The 24,439-nt window shown below is 39.2% G+C and overlaps 1 protein-coding gene across 4 annotated transcripts in view; it reads right to left on the bottom strand.

The window, feature by feature from the left end:
• ATP8B4 (ATPase phospholipid transporting 8B4 (putative)) overlaps positions 1 to 24,439 on the bottom strand; it is a 319,170-nt gene that overhangs the window by 294,592 nt on the left and 139 nt on the right. The window contains exon 1 of one of the 4 annotated variants that reach the window (XM_063639448.1): positions 621 to 639. The exons of the other annotated variants lie outside the window; for them this stretch is intronic. The gene's annotated coding sequence lies outside the window, so the exon portion shown is untranslated. Of the gene's footprint in view, positions 1 to 620; positions 640 to 24,439 lie in introns of those variants that run through there. 4 annotated transcript variants of the gene reach the window in all.

Below are 24,439 nucleotides of genomic sequence, written 5' to 3'. Positions count from 1 at the left end.
AGACTGGGCCTAGCACAGAATATAAGAGCCCAGGACACCTGTGATAAGATTACCCAGGCTCTGGTGAGTAACTGAGTATTCTTATACAAGTCACTCAACTTCTTGGGGTCTCAGTTTCTTCATCTAAAAACTAAGAGTCTTGGCTGGGTGCAGTGGCTTACGCCTGTAATCCCGGCAGTTTGGGAGGCTGAGGCGAGTGGATCACGAGGTCAGGAGATCGAGACTATCCTGGCTAACACCATCTCTTACTAAAAATATAAAAAATTAGCCAGGCGTGGTGGCGGGCGCCTGTAGTCCCAGCTACTCGGGAGGCTGAGGCAGGAGAATTGCTTGAACCCAGGAGGCGGAGGCTGCAGTGAGTCGAGATGGTGCTACTGCACTCCAGTCTGGTGACAGAGCAAGACTCTGACTCAAAAAAAATTTAAAAAATAAAAATAAATAAGAGTCTTGGACTGCAATGTCTAAGCAATCCTCCTTAGTCTAACGTTCTATGTTAGTAATTGTCTTAGTCCATTTTCATACTGATATAAAGAACTACCCAAGACTGGGTAATTTATAAACAAAAGAGGTGTAATTGACTCACAGTTTCAGCATGGCTGGGGAGGTCTCAGGAAACTTACAATCATGGCAGAAGGTGACGGGAAAGCATGGCACCTTCTTCACAAGGCAGCAGGAAGGAGAAGTGCCTAGTGAAGGGGAAAGAGCCCCTTATAAAGCCATCAGATCTCATGAGAATTCACTCACTATCACGAGAACAGCATGGGGGAATCTGCCCCCATGATTCAATTACCTCCACCTGATCTCTCCTTGACACATGGGGATTATGGGGATTATGAAGATTACAATTAAAAATGAGATTTGGATGGGGACACAAAACCTAACCACATCAATAATGATAGGTAAGAACTTCTAATAGCTATGCAGTACTTAATAGTTCTAAGTGCTTTACATATAGTAATTCATTTCATATTACAATAATTCTATCCTTTACAGATAAAGAATCAGAGAAACAGAGAGGTTAAAGAACTTTCACAAAGCTGCAGAGCTAGAAAATGGCAGAAGTGGAATTTGAACCTGACAGTCTGGTTCTAGAATCTATGTGCCTAACCAATCCACTATCTCTGCCTCTCTATAATGACGTCTCCTTTTATTCGCTAGAGGAGCTGCTGTGAATGTTTCAGCCCCAAGAAACCAGTATGTCTGATTCTTCATTTATATGCTAGAAATATAAGCTCTAGTTCATCACAATTAGGCAAAAAGGGGAATAACATTTCAATATCTTATAATCAAATGTTTAACACCAATATGTAAGCATTGATATACTTCAAACTCTTAGTAGTACCTTTGGAATAATACTAACAATATTTATATATTATTATATTCATATAATATTATACTATATTAATATTAATTGAAATATGTTTTAATACTAAAATACTAAAAATATTTATATTTTAATTAATATTATCATGTAATTAGAAATATTTTTAAAATAATGGTTATAAAATCACGCAGCTACTGCTCTTGCACCTGTTACTCAGCATTAGAAACAAAAATGTTTTGTTCTGGAAATTTTACCTGATTATATTTATATTAGTCCAAATTCTTATTAGATTTATTTTGTCCTTTCACTTATTTTTAAAGGTAATGCCAAAGGCCATTGTTTCTATGCCTGATTATAGTACTCACACACACTATAATAGTCATTCAATAATTGGCCTGTGGTTTGGCACCCCTGAAACCAACTTGAAAATAAACAAGTTATTAGCAATATTTATTTAAATACAGGCTGTATTACTATTAAATAATTAGTATCCTGCTTCATGACTTTCATAATAAAAAGTACAGGAACAGCCATCCTAAGCTTGCATTGGTAATATGAATATTAACTAGATATGCATTCTTTTATGGATCCATAAAAAAGTGGGTGAAGGATATGAACAGACGCTTCTCAAAAGAAGACACTTATGCAGCCAACAAACATGAAAAGAGGCTCATTGTCACCGGTCATTAGAGAAATGCAATTAAAAACCACAATAAGACACCATCTCATGCCAGTTAGAATGGCGATCATTAAAAAGTCAGGAAACAACAGACCCTGGAGAGGATGTGGAGAAATAGGAACGCTTTAAAATTGTTGGTGGGAGTGTAAATTAGTTGAACCATTGTGGAAGACAGTGTGGCGATTCCTCAAGAATCTAGAAGCAGAATTACCATTTGACCCAGCAATCCCATTACTGGGTATATACTCAAAGGATTATAATCATTCTACTATAAAGACACAGGCACAGATATGTTTATTGCAGCACTATTCACACTAGCAAAGACTTGGAACCAAACCAAATGCCCATCAATGACAGACTGGATAAAGAAAATATGGCACATATACACCATGGAATACTATGCAGCCATAAAAAAGGATGAAGCTGGAAGCCATCATTCTCAGCAAACTAACACAGGAACAGAAAAGCAAACACCACATCTTCTCATTCAAAAGTGGGAGTTGAACAATGAGAACACATGGACACAGGGAGGGGAACATCACACATCAGGGCCTGTTGAGGGGTGGGGGGCTAGGGGAGGGGTAGCATTAGGAGAAATACCTAATGTAGATGATAGGTTGATAGGTGCAGTAAACCACCAATGGCACATGTATACTCATGTAACAAACCTGCACATTCTGTGCATGTATTCCAGAACTTAAAGTATAATTTAAAAAAAACTTGAAGTTTTGTACATACAACGGAATATTATTCAGCCATGAAAAAGAAGAAAATCCTTCCATTTGTGATGACCTAGATCAGCCTGGAAGACATTATGCTAGGTGAAATAGACCAGAAACAGAAAGATAAATACTGTACAATCTCACTTACATGTGAAATCTAAAAAAGTCAAACTCATTGGGCATAGTGGCCGACACCTATAATCCTAGCACTTTGGGAAGCAAAGGCAGGAGGATTGCTTGAGCCCAGGAGTTTGAGACCAGCCTGTGCAATATGGGGAAACTCCATCTCTACAAAAAAAAAAAAAAAATTACAAAAACTAGCCAGGCGTGGTGGTATGTACCTGTAGTCCCAGCTACTCAGGAGGCTGAGGTGGGTGAATCACCTGAGTCTGGGGAGGTGGAGGCTGCAGTGAGCCATGATCATGCCACTGCATTCCAGCCTGGGTGACAGAGTGAGACCCTGTCTCAAAAATAAAAAACAAAAATAAATTAAAAATAAGAAAGTCAAACTCACAGAAGCAGAGAGCATAATAAGCAGTTGCCAGGGGCTGGGGTTAGAGAAATGGGGAGATGTTGGTCAAAATTTACAAACTTTCAGTTATAAGATGAATATGTTTTGGAGATCTAATATACAACATGATGATTATAGTTAATAATACTGCATTATATACTTGGAATTTGCTCAGAGAGTAAATCTTAAGCATTCTCACCACACACACAAAAATGGGCCAGGCATGGTGGCTCATGCATGGAATCGCCTCACTTTGGGAGGCCAAGGCAGGAGGATCGCTGAGGCCAGGAGTTCAAGACCAGCCTAGGCACCATAGCAAGACCTCATCTCTATAAAAAATAAAAATTTAAAATAAAAAAATGGTAACTGTGTGGTGATGGGATGTGTTAATTAGCTTGATTATGGTAACTATTTCACAATATATATGTATATCAAATCATCACATTGTATACCTTAAATATAGACAATTTTTATTCATAAATTATACATCAGTAAAACTAAGGAAAAATAAATTAATATGTAAGAATGATAGATTGTCAGTGAGAGGGAAATGGAAAAAAGAAAAATAGATTGTCAAAAGTAAAAATAAATAAAAATTAAAAGTTGGAGTTTAGCAGAAGAAATAAAACATAATGTAAAATAACTATGACAAGTAAACTATGCAATGATCAGTGCTCTTACAAAGGTGGAAAGAAAGTCGCAATGGGAAAGAAGGGCAAGTGAGAAGAGGGTCAAGATCAGAGCAGACTTTGGGGAAGAGAAAGCTCTTGAGCTAGTCCTTGAAGACTGGTGTGATTCCTGTATATAACAATAAGGAGTGAAAGCCATTCAAGTAGAAAGAACAGCAGGAACAAAGACAGAGAAGTCAGAAAACAGAGTATCTGCAAAGAACATCAAATACTGTACTTCAGTCTATCTGGCAAGTGGAGTGCACAGAAGGACATAATGGGAAATCAGGGGAAAAAAAATATATGTTAGGGTTAGATTATGACCCTTACAATTATCCTAGTATGTGACAATAACAGCTAAGGCAGTGTTGACAAGAATGGAGAACAAAGTATACATTCAAGAAATATTCCAAATATAGAACTGACAACATTTGGCAACAGAAGAGGAAGGAAGAGGTGAAAAGTCAAAGATGATGTCACATTCTTTGCCCTAATGGCTAGGGGAGTGTTGAGAATGTGGAACAAATTCTGGTGCATCTGTTTGAGTTCTGCGTACCAATGCTCAGCTAGCTTATCACAAAGCAGAAGTAGAGAACATTTCAAGCTCAACAGTCACTCTGTGACTCATCAGATGTGAGGGTGAAGTTATTTTTACTCTCACAGCAGTAAAACAAAACCTGAACATTGTTAACAAGATTCTTCAGGTTTTCTGAATGTTCAAGTGGGTTGTCTAGAACAACGAAGCCTTAACTTACAGCCTCAAAGTCTCATCTTAGAGGAAAATTTAAATGGTTTTATGTCCCCAGTCCTTTAGTCCTTAGCTGGTTGAAATCTGAAAGCTATCTTTTCTCCTTTTGAGATATGAGTGTGACACATCATTCATCTCTAAACTTTCTCAGTTTTCTCTTCATTAAATATTTAGTATGACAAATTCTAGCTTGTAGGTTGATAAGGAGGTACTCTACATTTCATTATCTGGATTTTTCCTCCATCAATATTCTGAATAGTTTTTCCATATTGCTCTCAATCTTTAACCACTCCACTATCACTTGGTGGTGTCACACTTCAGAGAACCTCTCATTTTAACCCCATTTCCATCAATCATTATCACTGTGGCTTGTGGGAATTGCTTGAGCTATACCCAGAGCATCTGACCTGTCATATCTGCCCAAGATCGCTTTAGATGACCTTTTATGTGCACACATGGCCATGCCCCTAGACGTTCTGTAAATCTAAACTAAGTATGGGGAACAAACTCATTAAAAATCCAAGCACAAGAATTCCACATGAGACTTTACCTGGCGGCACAATAAGCAAATTCTTTCCGCCAAACAAGGAATTGGACTCTACTTTCTGGACGTATTTTCACCAGTCATCATAACTGAAACCTGACATACATAAAACTGTAACTAAATACCAATGCCATTGAAGCAGAGTACCATAAAGAGAAATGTCCTAGGCTCCTCTTATATCCAATGGGGAAACTTTCTATCCAATTAAGGGAACACAGATATAGCTTCACAGGGCCCACGAAAGAGTGCTAAATTCTCACTGATAAACTCGTATCTCCCCAAAATTAAACTGAAGGTCCTCTGATGTTTAATAATTCTTTCATGTACATTTCAATGAAAAGTGAAGCTGTTTTATTTAATCCAACCTTGAGTGTGGATACTTTCCTCTTCCAAACTATTGATATAAGCATGACATTTAAATGCACACAAGTAGCAGCAATTCCATTTGGATCCCCTGATTGAGTCGATTACTGTGATGTTAACCATGCCCATTCTATCCCAGAGTTTAAGTAAACAAGACCACCTCTCTCTGCTCTTAGCCCAGGATTTATGAGGGCTGTGTGTCTGGCACTCAGGGAAATGTTGGCTTTCTCTCACCAGTGATTCCATATACAACACTGTCATATAATTTTTAGATTTTTCAAAGACTTCAAAGTTCACAGCCTTCTGTGAAGTTGCTATCTGGGCATGTTTATCATGGCAAAGACTAAAAGGAGGAGCGCTATGCAGAAACTTCAAACTGTGGGCACTTCACAAATGCATTGTGTGCATCTATAAAATGTCAAACGTCCAGGAGAAAAATTTAAAAGCCAGTCAGTTCACCACTCATACAGGGATAAAGCCAGGCTGGGGCAAATGTGGCTTAAATGTCGGTTTGGAAGGGCTGTTTGATTTTTCCATGATCAAGATATTGTATCCTAATTGTTTTCTTTGCTAAATGAGCAGTGCTTAATTGCTAAGTAGAAATTAGTTCACTTCCTCCCTTCTCTCTTTTTGAAAGTGATCAGATGTCCCATTTGGGGGGCTTACCCTTTGTGATGTGGTACTGAGAACACAGGACAAACTTTGTGTGTCTTAAGATGCCACACTGCTTGACGGTGAGTGTGGGGCTCTGGAGTCAGACTTGCCTTTGCGTGAAGCCCGGCTCTGCCACGCAGCAGCTGAACACCACCGGACAAGTTACCCTGTGTGTCTCAGTTACCCCATCTGTAAGGTGGGGTTGATAATAATGGTACTACCTCATCAAGCTGTGAGGATCCAATAAAATAACGTGCTGAGTACATGAAAAGTATTCCATAGATATTATTTTATTATTATAATTGAAACATTGGACAAAAGAAATGAAAGTTCTTTTCTTCAGTTCAGGGATGAATCCCTGAAACACCAATAAGAATTCTCTTATTTGGGTTCTGAATTCTGTATCCCCATAGCTTTTGTTCATATTTTTTTATTGGAGCACTTACAAGACATATTGATGTCCTACAATGCATCAAGCACTGTGCAAGAGGCTTCTCAAATAGATTAGTCACAGAATCAAGCAACATGCTAGCACTGATTTAACGTCAGTCTTCCCCAAAATACTATCTCATTCACTTTCTTTACATTCCATTCATCCAACAAGGATCTACTATGAGCCAGCCAGTGTGTTACCCAAGTGGAGCTACCTAATATCCCTGGCTTTTAGCAATCAAAGTAAATTCTTCTAGAAAAGCAGTGTTTTGAGAGAAGCTGTCTAGATCCTCCATGTTAGCCAGCACATTCTGGGAAGGCTCTTCAGAGGGTTAGCAGGTTATCAAACATCTTTCCATGCAGTCCTGGCTGAGGAGAGCCACTGTGTCCTTTGCATGCTGAGCGTCACTATGCATCATCATGACTCACAAGCAATCAATCACCGAATGACATTTAAACATCTTGACTAACTACCAGCAGCATTTTGCTTCAGTTATTGGAAGTGTCTCAGAGTGAATGTGCTCTAAGATCTGAATCACTGTCTCTGAGGGCAACAATGCAAATTGCCAAGAAATGCATAACAAACAACCGTGGCACAAGAATAGTCTTGTTGCATGTCACTGTGCACCATGAGACATCTGATGTTTCTGCCTCCGTAATCATGCTCACGATGCTTCTTCTTGTGAAGTGACACACATGATCCTTAGAGACATATACAGTGTTAGAGCTGGGAGGGACGTCATCTTGAAGATGAAGTGACCATCACAGAGAGGAGTGGAAGGAACCTAACATTTATTAAATTCCAGGACCCAGGCCTCCTGACTGCTACTTTAAGGATGTTTTCACTATACCACATCTAGTGACAAGATTCTCTGCTCAACTACTCCCTTATCAAAGTTCTCACTTACCAACTTAATTATCAATATTTTAGTAACTGTGAGCTGTGAGCACAACCTGCCAACCATAATGCTCATCTTAGTATCACTCTAGCCACTGGATGAGAGATTCTATCACATTTTCATCCTTCTGCAATCTGTAAACCACACTGGGATAGCTTGTCTCATACCCTGGTGGTGAGAGGGTAGATTGGTGCAATCTTTCCAGAGGGCAGCATTGCAATGTATCAAACACCCCATAGACGTGTCTACCTTGGGACTCAATCCTTCTGTTTCCAGGAATTTACACTAAAGAAATGATCTGAGGTGTGTCAAAGGTGTGTGTACATGATTAGCAAGGGACAGAGCATTGCAGGTCCAGATAGATAGATAGATAGATAGGCAGACAGATGATAGACAGACAGATGATAGATAGATAGACAGATAGATAGGCAGATAGATAGATAGATAGATAGATAGATATCTGAATAAATTATCTGCTCAGTCATTGGTTACCCACACCTAAACACCCTAAAAGGTACCACTGCCACACCTTAATATCCTAATAGGCATCATCTCCCACCTGGTGGCAGATACTGGAATTATACAATGCCAAGGATGAACTATTATCTAAGAAGCATACCTTGTAAAGTCAACTGAATTTCACTGACTGGAAATATTCTGATTTCAAACTAGAAATTAGAAATTTTTAAAATAAAAACATTACTTCCCAGTCACTTCTTAGCTTTTTCTCCCTTTGTTGTTCTCTTATACCCATACAACCGCCACTTTCTCCTAGTCTTCCACCTTCTAAGAAGTCTGTCTGCATTGTAAATCCTTTTTATTTCCAAAGCCAAAGTAGCATGATAGGACTCAATTGCCAGTATAGGGGAAATTGTGTGAATAGATAAGGTAATTAAATGTGTCTGTTCTGATGCTGGCAAGGCTGTGGAGAAATAGGAATGCTTTTACATTGTTGGTGGGAGTGTAAATTAGTTCAACCATTGTGGAAGAGAGTGTGGCGATTCCTCAAGGATCTAGAACCAGAAATACCATTTGACCCAGCAATCTCATTACTGGGTATATACCCAAAGGATTATAAATCATTGTACTAAAAAGACACATGCACACGTGTGTTTATTGCAGCACTATTCACACTAGCAAAGACTTGGAACCAACCCAAATGCCCATCAATGATAGACTGGATAAAGAAAATGCGGCACATATACGCCAAAGAATACCATGCAGCCATAAAAAGAATGAGTTCATGTCCTTTGCAGGGACATGGATGAAGCCGGAAGCCATCATTCTCAGCAAACTAACACAGGAACAGAAAACCAAACACTGCATGTTCTCACTCATAAGTGGGAGTTGAAAAATGAGAACACATGGACACAGGGAGGGGAACATCACACACCAGGGCCTGTCGGGGAGTTGAGGGCAAGGGGAGGGATAGCACTAGGACAAATACCCAATGCATGCAGAGCTTAAAACCTAGTTGACGGGTTGACAGGTGCGGCAAACCACCATGGCACATTCATACCTATATAACAAACCTGCACATTCTACACATGTATCCCAGAACTTAAAGTAAAATAAAAATAAATAAATAAGTGTGTCCGTTCGATGGATGAGTCAATACTCCTTAGAGTGACTGTAACAGATCAGACTAGTAGTTCAGGCATTAAGTAATTCTCACTGTTAACAATCTTCCTGCAAAACTTCAAATTTTCTTTTCAGAAAATTCACTGACTATCCTGGAATATGCATATTAGGGGAAGTAACTTCATGAACCACTACACCCTAAAGAAATTATTTTTGTTAGAGATCACATTTTCTCTTGAGTCCAACTGCACAGCAAGATATTTTCTGCTTGATGGGCAGATAGAAATTAAAACTGGATAAGCACAACAGGTGTGTGAATACCATATGTTCTCACTTATAATAAATGGAAGCTAAGCTATGAGTATGCAAAGGCATACAGAGTGGTATGATGGACTTTACAGATTCAGAAGGGGAATGATGGAAGGGGAGCTAGGGATTAGAAAACTACATATTGGGTACAATGTACACTATTTGGGTGATAGGTGCACTCAAATCTCAAAACTCACCAGTATATAATTTATCCATGTAAAAAAACAAATGCTTGTACCCCAAAAGCTGTTGAAATAAAAAATGTTTTTAAAGAAAGAGAATAAAAGAGTAAGAAAGATGAGTACATTGAGCCATCACTGATATCTAGGAGCTCCCCCAGGGTAACCATGACAACACTAGTTTCCAAGCAGAAAAGCCTAGTAATGTTATAAGCCAAGCTGAACCCTCCAGGTCCAGACTCCTGACTCTTCCAAGACTGGCCTTGGGACGTAGTTAAATCATTTACAATCCATTTCCTAATGTGTAATGTGGAAGCCATAATTATATCCCTGTCTACCCAGCACTGTGTTGGATCAACACTAGAAATTCATTAAATATTTTTTGGTTGATTACCTCCCAGAGTAGTTATGAAAACTTAGATAACAAAGCATTTAGGAAGGATTAAGAGTGCCATAAATGTCATTACTCAGTAAATGTTATTTACCAAAGTAGAGCAATATTTATCGTGTATTAAAACCATAACATAGTTTCAGTTGTTCTAATTCCTGGATTCAAAATATACAAAGAATGAAATAATACACCATGCTTCTCTGGGGAAAACTACTGACATATGATTTTTACTATATGTTTAGAGCACTGGTTCCTAAACATCCACCTGAATAAATTGCAAGAGAATCAACAAGGGACCTTTTCAAAACATAGGGACTTTTAGGCCCCACTCCTGGAGATTCGAATTCTGTAGTTCTGGGATAAGACTGGGGAATCCATTCTTTTTTAAAACTCCTAAGGTGATTCTAATGTGCAGGCAACTTTGGGAAGCACTAACTGAGAATGTACAAATACTGATCTAAGACAATTAGACTATCCTTGAAAGAGAAAAATCCACTAGTACCTTCTAGAACTCCATCATGGAAGGAGCTGTTGGTCAGAGATCCCCACCCCGATATCTGTGACTCTGGGATGCTCCTGACCTGCACCTGCCTCCAGGGCCCATCTTCTTTGTTCCTCTTTCCCCATTTCTTAAGTCTGACTCCATCTGCCCCAACCCTTGGGACATCCCCTTTCCAAGGCCAGCCTCAGAAAGAGTGGCGACCTCCTTTTCATCTTCCTGTTTGGCTGCCCCTACAGATAAGCTCAAGGGCCCTTTCCCTTTTAAGGAATGCTAACTGATTAATACCACCAAGAATAGGGAAACCAAAACACAACAAACTTAGAGGTGAAAGGTTCCAGACTCTCCAAGGCCTTACCACCATGATCCTGGGCCATGGTTTTTGATTCCCACTGGAGAAAGAGTACGGCAAAAAGTTTGGGTAGAAATTCTCAGTAACGGGCTGAGAGGACCTCACAGGCAATCAGGGCAGAGTTCTTAGAAATACAATCCAATTATTCATTTATAATACGTATTGAGCGTCTCTTAAGTAACAGGCATTTCACTCACCAAGAGACTGATAAGAACAAAATCTTTCCCCTCAAAAAGCTCATGATCTTCCACGAGAGGAAGATATGGAAACAGGTGATTTATACACACATTGTGTGAGAACTTGTGATGGAGCCACACTGTGCATATGTGGCTATTTAATTTTAAGTTAATTAAAATTAAATAAGATTATTACAGAAAATGGGTGAATTTTATGGCATGTAAATTATACCCCAATAAAGTTGTTTTAAAGAGTTAAAATTTTTTTAAAGTGAAACAAAATTAAGAATTCCTTTCCTCAACCACACTAGCCAGGTTTCCAGTGACTGCCGTATTGGACAGCACACACATTTCCATGAACACAGAGTCTGCACAGCACTTTGAGAGAGGTGTTGTGGTAAGCCAGAGGAGGGAGCAACTTCTCTGCCTGAGGGGGGCACATAAGGCTTCATATATGGCATGTTTGAGGGGCTCTTGAAAGATGAATATGAGCTTTTCCCTAAAATGTAAGAACTGAGGTAGGGAAAGAGGAAGTGGACAGAATGCACAAAGGCAGAGAAGTTGCATGGTGTGTTCAGGGAATGCTGAGAAATATAACTAGAAACACCGGCTGTGTGGGACTCAGGAGAAAGTTATGATGCTGAAGAAGTAGGTCCTGAACAGGAGCCATGGGGCAGCTCTGGATGCCGAAGGAAAGCAGGAAATTTTATCCCTGACAGCAAGGAAGCCAACGGTGATGTTCACTTGTTTGTATGTTCATTTTTTATGAATAGACTTTTTATTGCAATATACATACAGAAAAACACACAGAGCATCCAGGACACAACTCAGAGTTATCATGAAAGGTACCCAACTGTATAATCACCATCAAGGTCAAGAAACAACATGTCAGCACCTCAAAAGCCCGCCCTTTCATGCCCCTTCCCACTCACCGTCCACTTCCTCCTCCCAAAGCAGCTCTAGCCTAGATTTAACCCTACGGATCTGTTTTGTATTTTAATAGAGGTTTTTTAAGCAGGAAAACAACATGGCTATATTTCATTTTGAAGAAGAACATCTTGGCAGCTCTGTGGAAGAGTCTGTGGTAGAAAGAAATGGTGGTAGAAAAATTTTCTCCCATTGTGTAGGGAGGATTCCCTCTTTTTCTATCGATTGGAATAGTTTCAGAAGGAATGGTACCAGTTCCTCCTTGTACCTCTGGTAGAATTCAGCTGTGAATCCATCAGGTCCTGGACTCTTTTTGGTTGGTAAGCTATTGATTATTGCCACAATTTCAGAACCTGTTATTGGTCTATTCAGAGATTCAACTTCTTCCTGGTTTAGTCTTGGGAGGGTGTATTTGTCGAGGAATTTATCCATTTCTTCCAGATTTTCTAGTTTATTTGCATAGAGGTGTTTGTAGTATTCTCTGATGGTAGATTGTATTTCTGTGGGATCGGTGGTGATATCCCCTTTTTCGTTTTTTATTGCATCTATTTGATTCTTCTCTCTTTTCTTCTTTATTAGTCTTGCTAGCGGTCCATCAATTTTGTTGATCTTTTCAAAAAACCAGCTCCTAGATTCATTAATTTTTTGAAGGGTTTTTTGTGTCTCTATTTCCTTCAGTTCTGCTCTGATTTTAGTTATTTCTAGCCTTCTGCTAGCTTTTGAATGTGTTTGCTCTTGCTTTTCTAGTTCTTTTAATTGTGATGTTAGGGTGTCAATTTTGGATCTTTCCTGCTTTCTCTTGTGGGCATTTAGTGCTATAAATTTCCCTCTACACACTGCTTTGAACGTGTCCCAGAGATTCTGGTATGTTGTGTCTTTGTTCTCGTTGGTTTCAAAGAACATCTTTATTTCTGCCTTCATTTCATTATGTACCCAATAGTCATTCAGGAGCAGGTTGCTCAGTTTCCATGTAGTTGAGCGGTTTTGACTGAGTTTCTTAATCCTGAGTTCTAGTTTGATTGCACTGTGGTCTGAGAGACAGTTTGTTATAATCTCTGTTCTTTTACATTTGCTGAGAAGAGCTTTACTTCCAACTATGTGGTCAATTTTGGAATAGGTGCGGTGTGGTGCTGAAAAAAATGTATATTCTGTTGATTTGGGGTGGAGAGTTCTGTAGATGTCTATTAGGTCCACTTTATGTGGGAGAAAATTTTTGCAACCTACTCATCTGACAAAGGGCTAATATCCAGAATCTACAATGAACTCAAACAAATTTACAAGAAAAAAACAAACAACCCCATCAAAAAGTGGGCAGAGGACATGAACAGACACTTCTCAAAAGAAGACATTTATGCAGCCAAAAAACACATGAAGAAATGCTCCTCATCACTGGCCATCAGAGAAATGCAAATCAAAACCACAGTGAGATACCATCTCACACCAGTTAGAATGGCCATCATTAAAAAATCAGGAAACAACAGGTGCTGGAGAGGATGTGGAGAAATAGGAACACTTTTACACTGTTGGTGGGACTGTAAACTAGTTCAACCATTGTGGAAGTCAGTGTGGCGATTCCTCAGGGATCTCGAACTAGAAATACCATTTGACCCAGCCATCCCATTACTGGGTATATACCCAAAGGACTATAAATCATGCTGCTATAAAGACACATGCACACGTATGTTTATTGCGGCACTATTCACAATAGCAAAGAGTTGGAACCAACCCAAATGTCCAACAACGATAGACTGGATTAAGAAAATGTGGCACATATACACCATGGAATACTATGCAGCCATAAAAAATGATGAGTTCGTGTCCTTTGTAGGGACATGGATGAAACTGGAAAACATCATTCTCAGTAAACTATCGCAAGGACAAAAAACCAAACACCGCATGTTCTCACTCATAGGTGGGAATTGAACAATGAGAACTCATGGACACAGGAAGGGGAACATCACGCTCCGGGGACTGTTGTGGGGTGGGGGGAGGGGGGAGGGACAGCATTAGGAGATACACCTAATGCTAAATGACGAATTAATGGGTGCAGGAAATCAACATGGCACATGGATACATATGTAACAAACCTGCACATTGTGCACATGTACCCTAAAACCCTAAAGTATAATTAAAAAAAAAAAAAAAAAAAAAAAAAAAAAAAAAAAGAAATGGTGGTAGAAAGCAACGAGGAATGATAAAGATGGCTCTAGTTTAAGGTAGTGATGAAAAGAGGCTGATGTCCAGGGAATCTTAGCAATAAAAATCATAGCATTTACTGAGTCCTGGATATTTTCCAGGCACTGAAGTGTGAGCATGGCATAGATCTTACCATTCAATCCCCCCATGCAATCCTCCAAAGTCAGTAGGCACGCAGGGAGGGAGAGGCAAAGCCAAGACTCAATGACACACACATCTGCTTCCACAATCCATGACCTTGACTGTTACTCTGCCTCTGTTTCCACTATCCTCCCTTTTGAGAAGAAACGAACTGTTTCAGGGTCTGACTATGTATAATTCATAGTAAGGAGTTAAGAATGAATTAAATGCTTAGCTTAAGAGAGAAGCTGAAGACCTGGAGATGCCAGGACCTTCCTTTGAGGATATCAACTTCATCAAAGCCCTCAATTCCCTTAAAGGCAAGAACTTTTCTTCTAAAAATAGAAATTGAAGAGCAAGTAATTCTAGTTGGCTGCCAAAACTGTGCCATCAGAGGCCTGATGTTGTATTATCTATTGCTGTGTAACAAATCACCCCCAACACTTAGTGGCTTAAAACAACAATATGGTGTCTGTGGGTCAGAAATTCAGGAGCAAGTGGATGGGCAGTTTTGGCTTGCTGCCTTCAGTCAGATACTAGTTGATTCTGCAGTCACCCAGGGGCTTGACTGGGGCTGGAGGAATTACTTTCTGAATGGCTCACTCACGTGGTGGGCACGTTGGTGCTGACTGTTGAGTAAGGACCTCAGCTTCTCTCCGAGTCCATCTCTCCATAAAGCTGCTTTAGTGTCCTCATAGCATGAAACTGGCTCTCCTCAAAGTGAGTGATCCAAGACACTGAAGCAGAAACTACAAAGCTTTTGATAAGCTAACCTCAGAAGTAACACATTTTTACTTTCACCATATTCCATCAGTTTGACCATACAGAGTCAGCCGTGATTCAGTGTGATCATTTCACAGTGCATGAGTACCAGGCAGCATGGATCTCTGGAGGTCAACTTAGAGGCTAGGTGCCACAGTAGTAAAGGGTGGCTTTGTGCAAATCACAAGTGTTCTATGAATGAAGCATTTCAAATGGAAACAGGGAGGGACGATTCTGCATTCCTGACAGAAGGAACAGTGTGATTAAAGGTACCACGTTATATGGCCTCTGTCTGATTTGGCTAAAGTGAACTGATCATGAGTGAGGGGGAGAAAACCCAGAAAATACAGGCCCACATTGTAGACTGCCTTGCATGTCTAAAAAGGGAACATCAACTTCACCTGTAGATAAATGGGAGCCACACATGCTATCTCAGTGAGGATGACATGTAAGGATGACATGTAAGGATCATAAAACATTAGAATAGAAAGGCTTTTTGAGACCAACTTCCTATCAATAGACTGTTTTCATGGTGACCTGGAAGCTGAGCCAATTCAGGTCCCTTTGTTTTACCAAAGGAAACATACTAGGTCAGGGTTGTGCCTTAGGAAGGCAATCCTGGCCACAATGTGGACAATCAATTTAGACGAGGGAAGAATGGAAGCAGGGATGCCAAGTTGAAACCTTGAGTCCATTTCCCAGTATGAAAAGCCTAGAGTATGATGATGGTGGTAGAAATGCAAAGGAGGAGAAGAGACGTGAAAAACATTCTGAGATAATTATAGTGAACATGATAGACTTTTGCATTCACAGTGTATTGGTCCGTTTTTCACACTGCTGTAAAGAAATACCTGAGACTGGGTAATTTGGAAAGAAAAGAGGTTTGATTGACTCACAGTTACGCATGGCTGGGGAGGCCTCAGGAAACTTACAATCATGGCAGAAGGCAAAGAGGAAGCAAGGCACATCTTACATGGCAGCAGGAGAGAAGAGCAAAGAGGGAAAATGTCAAACACTTACAAAACCATCAGATCACATGAGACTCACTCACTATCTTGAGAACAGCATGGGGGAATTACCTCCCACCAGGTCTCTCCCTTGACACATGGGGATTACAATTCAAGATGAGATTTGGGTAGGGACACAGAGCCAAACTATATCACAAAGTTAAGGTATGTTTTCCTTCACTTCATCATGAAATAACTTAATATGAGATGACATAATTTGCAATTGCCCTTTTTTTTTTATTACATCTTTCCTCCTATCCACAGGGCCTACCTTTCCCTAACTATCAACTCATATCTATTATTTCCTTCAGCACCCTTTTCAAAGTTCACTTACTCCTGGAAGCCATCACCGACTACTCTCAGCCGATCAGATCACTCCTGCCCTCTACACTTATGGAAACAGTTGCTTCCATATCATATTACACTACTGAATATCGTAGAAGATATTTCGTTCCTATAGCCTAGCTGAGCCATGAAAAGCAGTGACTGATATTAAATAGAACTTTTTGCAAGATCTATTGAGTTAACCAGGGGTATGGTGTTACCTCTACAATCCCGGCTATATGTACCAGATCCTAATCTGAGTTGAAATGAACCTTGATATTTAGTTTACTTTTTGGCTTTGACTACTTTTTACTTGTTTTAAAAATCAGGAAAAAACAAAATTGAACAAAAAATAAAGAGGTAAAGTGCATTCAATAAAGAGATTTTAATTAACACTAGGCATAAAAATACATTTTACTGAATCTTAAGGGTTTTTTAACATTTGCTGTTTATAGTATCTTGTCTGATTTGAGAGGCTATCAAATCACAGATCAGTCATACATTGATTCAGAATCAGTCTTTCTTTTTTCAGTATATTGCATTACTGAGGGATAAACTGGATTTAGAGTTAATTTTAATTTTAAAAGTTAAATTGGTATTATCTGAAAAATGAATCCATTTAAAATATTTCTGCATTGGGTGGGAGTCTGTCCTAAACACACTCCACAGCTCATCATTCCATGTAGGTGGGTCACCCTATCCCAGAACACAAAGGAAACTTATTCTTGGAGTGTTACTGCCACCTAGTGGAAATTTTACTAAATGTGAATAAATTCTTAAGGCTAATTAGGCCCCCCACTCTCTTTACCGCCACTCTCACCACACCTTTTTTTCTTTTTCCTTTCTTTCTTTCTTTCTATCACAGGTGCACTCAGGTACACCAAGAAGAGAAAATGCTTGCTCAGTCATTGGGAACTTTTTTGAAAATTGGTGCTTTGTGCCCAGCAAGACAATATTTCTATTTGGCCAAAGCTGCTTTATCAGAAAATATATGAATATGTCCTAATTTTTGCAAAAAAAGAAATGCAGAAAGGATTAACCAGAAACTAATGGGATTGATTACCTAAAGCAAAAGGATGAAAATGAATGAGAAAGATGGAAAAAGATGGAACTCTTCTGATTATATTTTTATATAGTTTTTACTTTTGAACCACATAAATGTTTACTTTTTTTTTTTTTTTTTTTTGAGACGGAGTCTCACTCTGTTGCCCAGGCTGGAGTACAGTAGCACGATCTCGGCTCGCTGCAACCTCCGCCCTCCGAGTTCAAGCGGTTCTCCTGCCTCAGCCTCCTGAGTAGCTGGGATTACAGTTGTCTGCCACCGCGTCCAGCTAATTTTTTGTGTTTTTAGTAAAGATGGGGTTTCACCATATTGGCCAGGCTGGTCTTGAACTCCTGACCTCGTGATCCACCCGCCTTGGCCTCCCAAAGTGCTGGGATTACAGGCGTGAGCCACCACGCCTGGCCTACATTTTCAAATATAAAATTTAGTCACCAGGCTGGGAGGACTGTAAGTTGAACAGAAACAGAAACAAATCAACCTAAGCACGTATCATATAAAAAATGTAATTATTCAGAAAAAGAAAAATAATTATTCCAAGTAACTTGTGAATGTGAAATTCTAACTGGCCATCCTCAGGGAACATTCTAAGGATAAAAATTAAGAAAGCCTTGAACTTTACCTGGTAAAGTAAGCTTGTCTTTGGCAGTGGTATTGATGTAGTAATTCTGAAACTACTTTGTGTGTGTTTTAGAATTTCAAATAGATAAACATATTGATCTTGCTGGTGTTGCAGGACTTTTCCTTAGTTCAGCTAAAGACAGGGTCCTTTTCTGTCCCGTGGTCACCAACATTTAGGCTCATAAATGGTTTGAAGCGTGAGTAAAGCAGGGTTGAATTGGATAAAGGGAAATAAAGGGGAAACGGGGATCCTCCTAAGGCCAGAGTCCCTGCTAGAGAACTTCACACCTACAAGTTCCGCACAAGAAGAGGAGGAGCCTTGAATCCCAGGTTCCGCACAGGAAGAGGAGGAGCCTTGAATCCCAGGTTCCGCACAGGAAGAGGAGGAGCCTTGAATCCCAGGTTCCGCACAGGAAGAGGAGGAGCCTTGAATCCCAGGTTCCGCACAGGAAGAGGAGGAGCCTTGAATCCCAGGTTCCGCACAGGAAGAGGAACCCTGCTGCAAATGTTGTAAACTTCTGTGTTTGCACCCCAGTGTGCACTCTTCCCAGTGCACAAGCCCATTGGAGTTTTTCCAGAGACCCCCATCCCGCTTGGCTGTCTCACTGGGAACCAGTTTTCCCATTATGGGAGGGTTGTTTTTTGTTTTTTTAAAGAGATATGGAGTAAACGAAGAAGCAAACTCTTTGGTGTTGGGCTACGAAGTTAGAGGTATCAGTACAAATTCGTGGTCTTTAAAACTATATATTAGCCAGGCACGGTGGCTCACGCCTGTAATCCCAGCACTTGGGGAGGTCAAGGTGGGCAGATCACCTGAGGTGAGGAGTTCAAGACCAGCCTGGGCAACATGGTAAAACCCTGCCTCTACTACAATTACAAGAATTAGCCGAGTGTGGTGGTGCATGCCTGTAATCCCAGCTACTCAGGAGGCTGAGGCATGAGAATTGCTTGAACTGGGGAGGCGGAGGTTGCAGTGAACAGAGATCACACCACTGCACTCCAGCCTGGGTGAAAGAGAGAAAGAGACTCTGTCTCAAAAAAAAAAAAAAAAAAAAAAAGTATGTATTTCCTATTTTGTCCATTGAAAGAGCCTAGAAGCAATAACCCTCCTGCAGAAGGAGTATACCTGCACCCTGGCTTCCATGTCTAAACACCATAGTCAAAAGACAAAAGCAGGATCCCACGGAGAAATGGCTGATTCCAGGGCTGGGTCAAGGGAAGCACAAGGTGATCCTGGAATATCTTTTGCTTCAGAACATCAGAACATGCTCAAAAGCTGATCAGGACCTGCCAAAAGACACCGGAGCCAACCAAGATCAATGACACAAAAGAATATATAACATTGAATTTTTTGAAAATTGCTGAGTCCATACCCAACCTTTAAAGGAGAAAAAAAGAAAAAGATGCCAATGAATGCATGTGGAAGGAATGATAGAAACAGAAAATTACCATCTCAGAACCACCACAGAAATAATAGATTCAGGCAAGGATCATCGAAGAGTGCCAAAATCATTCAGTGAGAAAATGCGGCGTAAAAGAATATTTATACAATCTAAAAGTATAACTCCACGCAATACGTATTAATTACAAAGAAGAACTATATCTTTCCAATGCATCTAGCAGTTAGCATTTTTACTAAGTGATCAAACTTAATATGAGCAATAATGGGACAATCAGGCAGCAGATGCCTCCTGGTCTGACACACTGAGAAGGACAGAACACCACTTCTTTAATGTTCCTGCCAAACTGCAAAACCTGAATCTAATCATGAGGAAACATCACATAAACCCAAGTTAAAGAACATTCAACAAAATGCTGGCCTGGACTCCAAAAATGTTAATGTCAATTAAAGACCAAGGAAAAGCTGGGGAACTGCTCTTGATTAAAGGAAACATAAAAGACATAAATAATTATGTTTAATATTAAATGCAACGTGTAATCTAGATTGGTTTTTGGATGGTTTAAAAAAAAAAAAAGCTATAAGACATTGCAATGGTTTGAATGTGTCCCCTCCAAAATGTAGGTGTTGCCAATGTGATAGTATTAAGAGGTGAGGCCTTTAAAAGGGGATTAGGCCATGAGAGCTCCTCCCTCATGAATGGGATTAAGGCCCTTACAAAAGAGGCTTCACGCAGTATGCATCCCTTGCCATTCCACCTTCTGCCATGTGAGGACACAGCATTCCTTTCCTTGGAGGCTACAGCCTTCACCAGATAACCAAACCTGCTAATGCAAAGGATCTGGGATTTTCTAGCCTCCAAAACTATGAAAAAATAAATTTCTGTTCTTTATAAATTACCCAGTCTAAGGTATTCTGTAATAGCAGCACAAAACAGGCTAACACAGATATTATTGAAATAATTCAAAAACTGAATAAGAATTCATATTAGATAATATTAAATGTAATATTAGATAATAAAATTGTATCGACTTCAAGTTTCCCAAGTGTTATAATTCTATTGTAGTCAGATTACAAAATTCTCTTAAGTGATACATACCGAAAGTATTTAGGAATAAAATGTTATATTGTCTACAACTCTCTCTCAAATGGTTCAATATCATTTCATCCATAAGTACTTAGTATGTATCTCAAAAAGATAAGTATCCCTTTAAAAAATAACAATATATCATGCTATTTTTAAAGCTTCCCAGGTGATTCTCTTGTTCATCTATGAATCAATGCTACAGAGATGATAAGCAGAACTAATCTCAGGGGTTAAATGTTAATGTGGTGGTAGCAGTTGAGAACACTGTGTTAAGAACAATTCTGACACATGATTAGGCTCAACCTAAGATAATGCCATGATTGATTGGCTAGGTCTGCCGTAGTGCCCAGTATGTCCCTGTATATTATCTGAGTCATGTCAAAAGCATGAAACACAGAAGACATGAGAGAGCAAGCTATAGGCCAGAAGTTAGAAAGGAGATCCTAGTATCACTAGTAGAGTCTGATCTGGGGATAGACTGCTGACCTCTCTTCCTCTTCAAATCAGAGTCAGACCTGTTTTCCTGGTTAAACAGTTTATAAGGAAACAAGGCAAGCATGGGAGGGGATGATATGGGTATGGGCATTAAGCCTTGAAGCAGATCTCTTTGATTATGACAGAGTCCACTGAGGTGGTAGGAAACAACTGCAGAGAGGAGCTCTTTAGAGAAATAACCACAATCATAATAATGATAATGATGCTAATATGCTCAAAAGAGAAGTAAATCTAATGAAAAACTACTTCATTAGAATGAAATTCTAATAGAGACATTTATCAACCTAAATAGCAAAGAGAGACACTTTAAAAATAAATGATATGTATTTGGGAATAAGGCATTGCAGTGGGAATGCACATGCCATAGTAAACTATGTGCATATTCAGGGAAGTAAAGGAAGACAAAGGCTTTTAAGAGAAAAATTAAGAAAATTTCATAGTTGGCTGGGCATGGTGGCTCATGCCTATAATCCCAGAATTTTCGGAGGCCAAGGCAGGCAGATCACCTGAAGTCAGGAGTTTGAGACCAGCCCGGCCAACATGGCAAAACGCTGTCTCTACTAAAAACACAAAAATTAGCCAGGCGTGGTGGAGGGCGCCTATAATCCCAGCTACTCGGGAGGCTGAGGCAGGAGAATCACCTGAACCTGGGAGGTGGAGGTTGCAATGAGCCAAGATCACGCCACTGCATTCCAGTCTGGGCGACAGAGCAAGACACCGTCTCAAAAAAAAAAAAAAAAAAATTTCATAGTGGTTTTTGAGATAATTATCGTTGGCTACAAGGATCAGTAACAGTAACAAGGGTGACAGCGGATGAGCTTGAACAGTGAATTGCTGGGCAAATGTCCACATAAAAGTATTTTTTGCAAAAGGCTGTGATGGTCTTTGTGCAAGGTTGGGAGTTTTATAGAGTCTTTTGTGATAGTTTGTGTTATCAGGCATTTCATGAGAACTTTTCTCTGCATGGCCTACCCCAGATCCATTTCTCAGGGAGGATTTTAACACAGTGGACTCCATTTTGATTCTGAGAACTTTCACACTTCCCTCCTTTTCATCAAGATCTTTCTCCAAAAGCATCACTGATCAATCAACCTATAGTTGGATTTTGATGTCCCTCAGTGCCAGGATGGATTTGTCCCAGGTTGCTAGTCTACTCCCACATTTGGAAGGAGTGATTGGTGACTAGGAGTCATATTGAAACTCTTCTGGCCACATTTGAGCAACAAAGGGAGTTTGAAGCCAAGCTTTCAGGCTAGTCTACCTGGAGTCCATTATTAAGTTTAATTTTGCCTGTTTCGTAGGCGTTTGCTATCATCCCTAAGTTCTGGGCCAGCGTTTTTCTGCTCAGAGTTGTACCTCTGCAAGAATTTAACAAATAACAAATACAAAGTTTAAAGTAAGAAAATACAACAGAAAATTAATAGTAATATGACAATTCTAGTTTGCATAATGGTTTTGAGACATGAACCTGGGCTAAGGCTAAAGACAACCAATTGAATAAATCAAATAACCATTATCCTGTAAAGTGAAAATGGTTGGCATTAACAGGGGTAAGAGTCTCATTGTGATATGGATTCCTGTCCTAACATCTTGGGAAAAGCTGTCTAGAGCATGAAAACATCTTTTCCTGGTTTGCAGATTAAATCTCTCTGCCTATGGCATCAGGTGGTTTCATAAATTTTTGTGTGACTCATTATCAGGTACAAGACTTGTTCGTTAAAATTTATCTAGTTTCAGCTTATAGGGCTTCAGGAATGGAGCATTTTCAATTTTTAGCAATTCCATGAAAGAAAGTTGGACTGGAAGGATCTAGAATTCAGGATTTAGTCTAGTCTGTAGGTAGATCACAGGAACTCAAAAACAATGCACAGAGCTACAATGTAATAACAGGTATATTATAGCTTTTCTTTAGAAATGTAACTTTTTCTATACATATTAATCACATAGGAAGCTCAGATTTAAAAATCTCTTTAGGCTAGGAAGCCAAACCAAGGCAGATTCAGATTTTACCTACAGTCTTAAGGTTCCTGGGCCTGCCAGGGAGTGACAACTTTTATCTATTCATTATAAGTCTGAGAACACTTGAAGCCAGTCATTCTATGCACATTGTCAAATATGAATTTGGTCAAAGCCTTGGTAATATAACTAATGTTTCTGATTGTATTCTGCTATTTAAAAAAAAAAGAGCTCCGACATGGTCAACATGGCGAAACTGTCTCTACGAAAAATTTTAAAAGTAGCTAGATGTGGTGGCACATGCCTGTAGTCCCAGCTTCTCTAGGGCTGAGGTGGGATGATCACTTAAGCCCAGGATGTGGAGGCAGCAGTAAGCTGAGATTGTGCCACTGCTCTCCAGCCTAGGAGACGGAGTGAGAACCTGTCTCAAAAAAAAAAAAGAGAGATAAGATTTTTACTGGACTTATGCAAATAACTATATTGCCATAAGAAAACTCATGAACAGTTTCCAAATTTGTGAGGAATAGTAAGAATAAAGAGTAAATGCTTCCAGCTTTATTCATAAAAGCATCCTTTACCAAAATGTTGTAAACTATATACAGCTTAAGAGAGAAAATTGTCTTAAGTCTGGAAAACAAAACACTTGAAGAACAATTAATGTTAGATAAAAGTCATAAAAGCATTATCTTTATCATGTATATAATATCATGTAATTAATTTTTGTTCTGCCTGATCTATTGATTAGCAGTTTCATAAACCCATCAGTTTCTTCATTAGAATTTTGAAAAAAAATTAGTTCATTAATCTTAAAGTTATTAGAAACCTGTATTTAAGAGTACTTGTTAGACTCTTTTCCATAAATCTGATTGGAAATGCTTTTAGAGAAGTACTTAAAACAGTAACTATGGAACTAAGGACTTAAAACAGTAACTATGGATGACAAAAACTTGGAATACCTGTGTTAAAAATCTGATGGAAGTTGATTACAAACAGTAATTGGCAAGAAAATTTAGTTATTTTTATGGCAGACAACATAATAATGACTGATTTCATATTAGATTTCTAAGAGTTTTATACAATTTAGAAATATTCATACCAATAACATGCCCATAAATGTAATCAAAAGGAGATCTAGTATCACTTATTGTTTGACAATGTTTTCCATTTAATTTGATAATTAAGCCTAATTATTTAATCTCTCTACAAGATGAGAGATACAGTCCTTGAGGCTCTCCCAGGGCCTATCTAGAAAATCTCAAATTAATTCTAAATCAAAAAGATTTAATTTACAATTTTAATCCTGGGAAAGTCTGTCAAAGACGTCAAAAAGTTCAAAACATTTGATCTAACATAGAGGAACAAAGAGAATCACAGGTCACTGTGAAATAATATTCATTTAACCAGAGTGATAATCAAAAGATTTCAAACGCAATACAGAAAGTTACATGGATTTT

This window comes from Symphalangus syndactylus, chromosome 5 (genome assembly GCF_028878055.3).
Source record: "Symphalangus syndactylus isolate Jambi chromosome 5, NHGRI_mSymSyn1-v2.1_pri, whole genome shotgun sequence".
NCBI lineage: Eukaryota > Metazoa > Chordata > Mammalia > Primates > Hylobatidae > Symphalangus > Symphalangus syndactylus.
The sequence above is the reverse complement of the archived record's forward strand: the minus strand, read 5'-3'. Positions and strand labels throughout refer to the sequence as shown.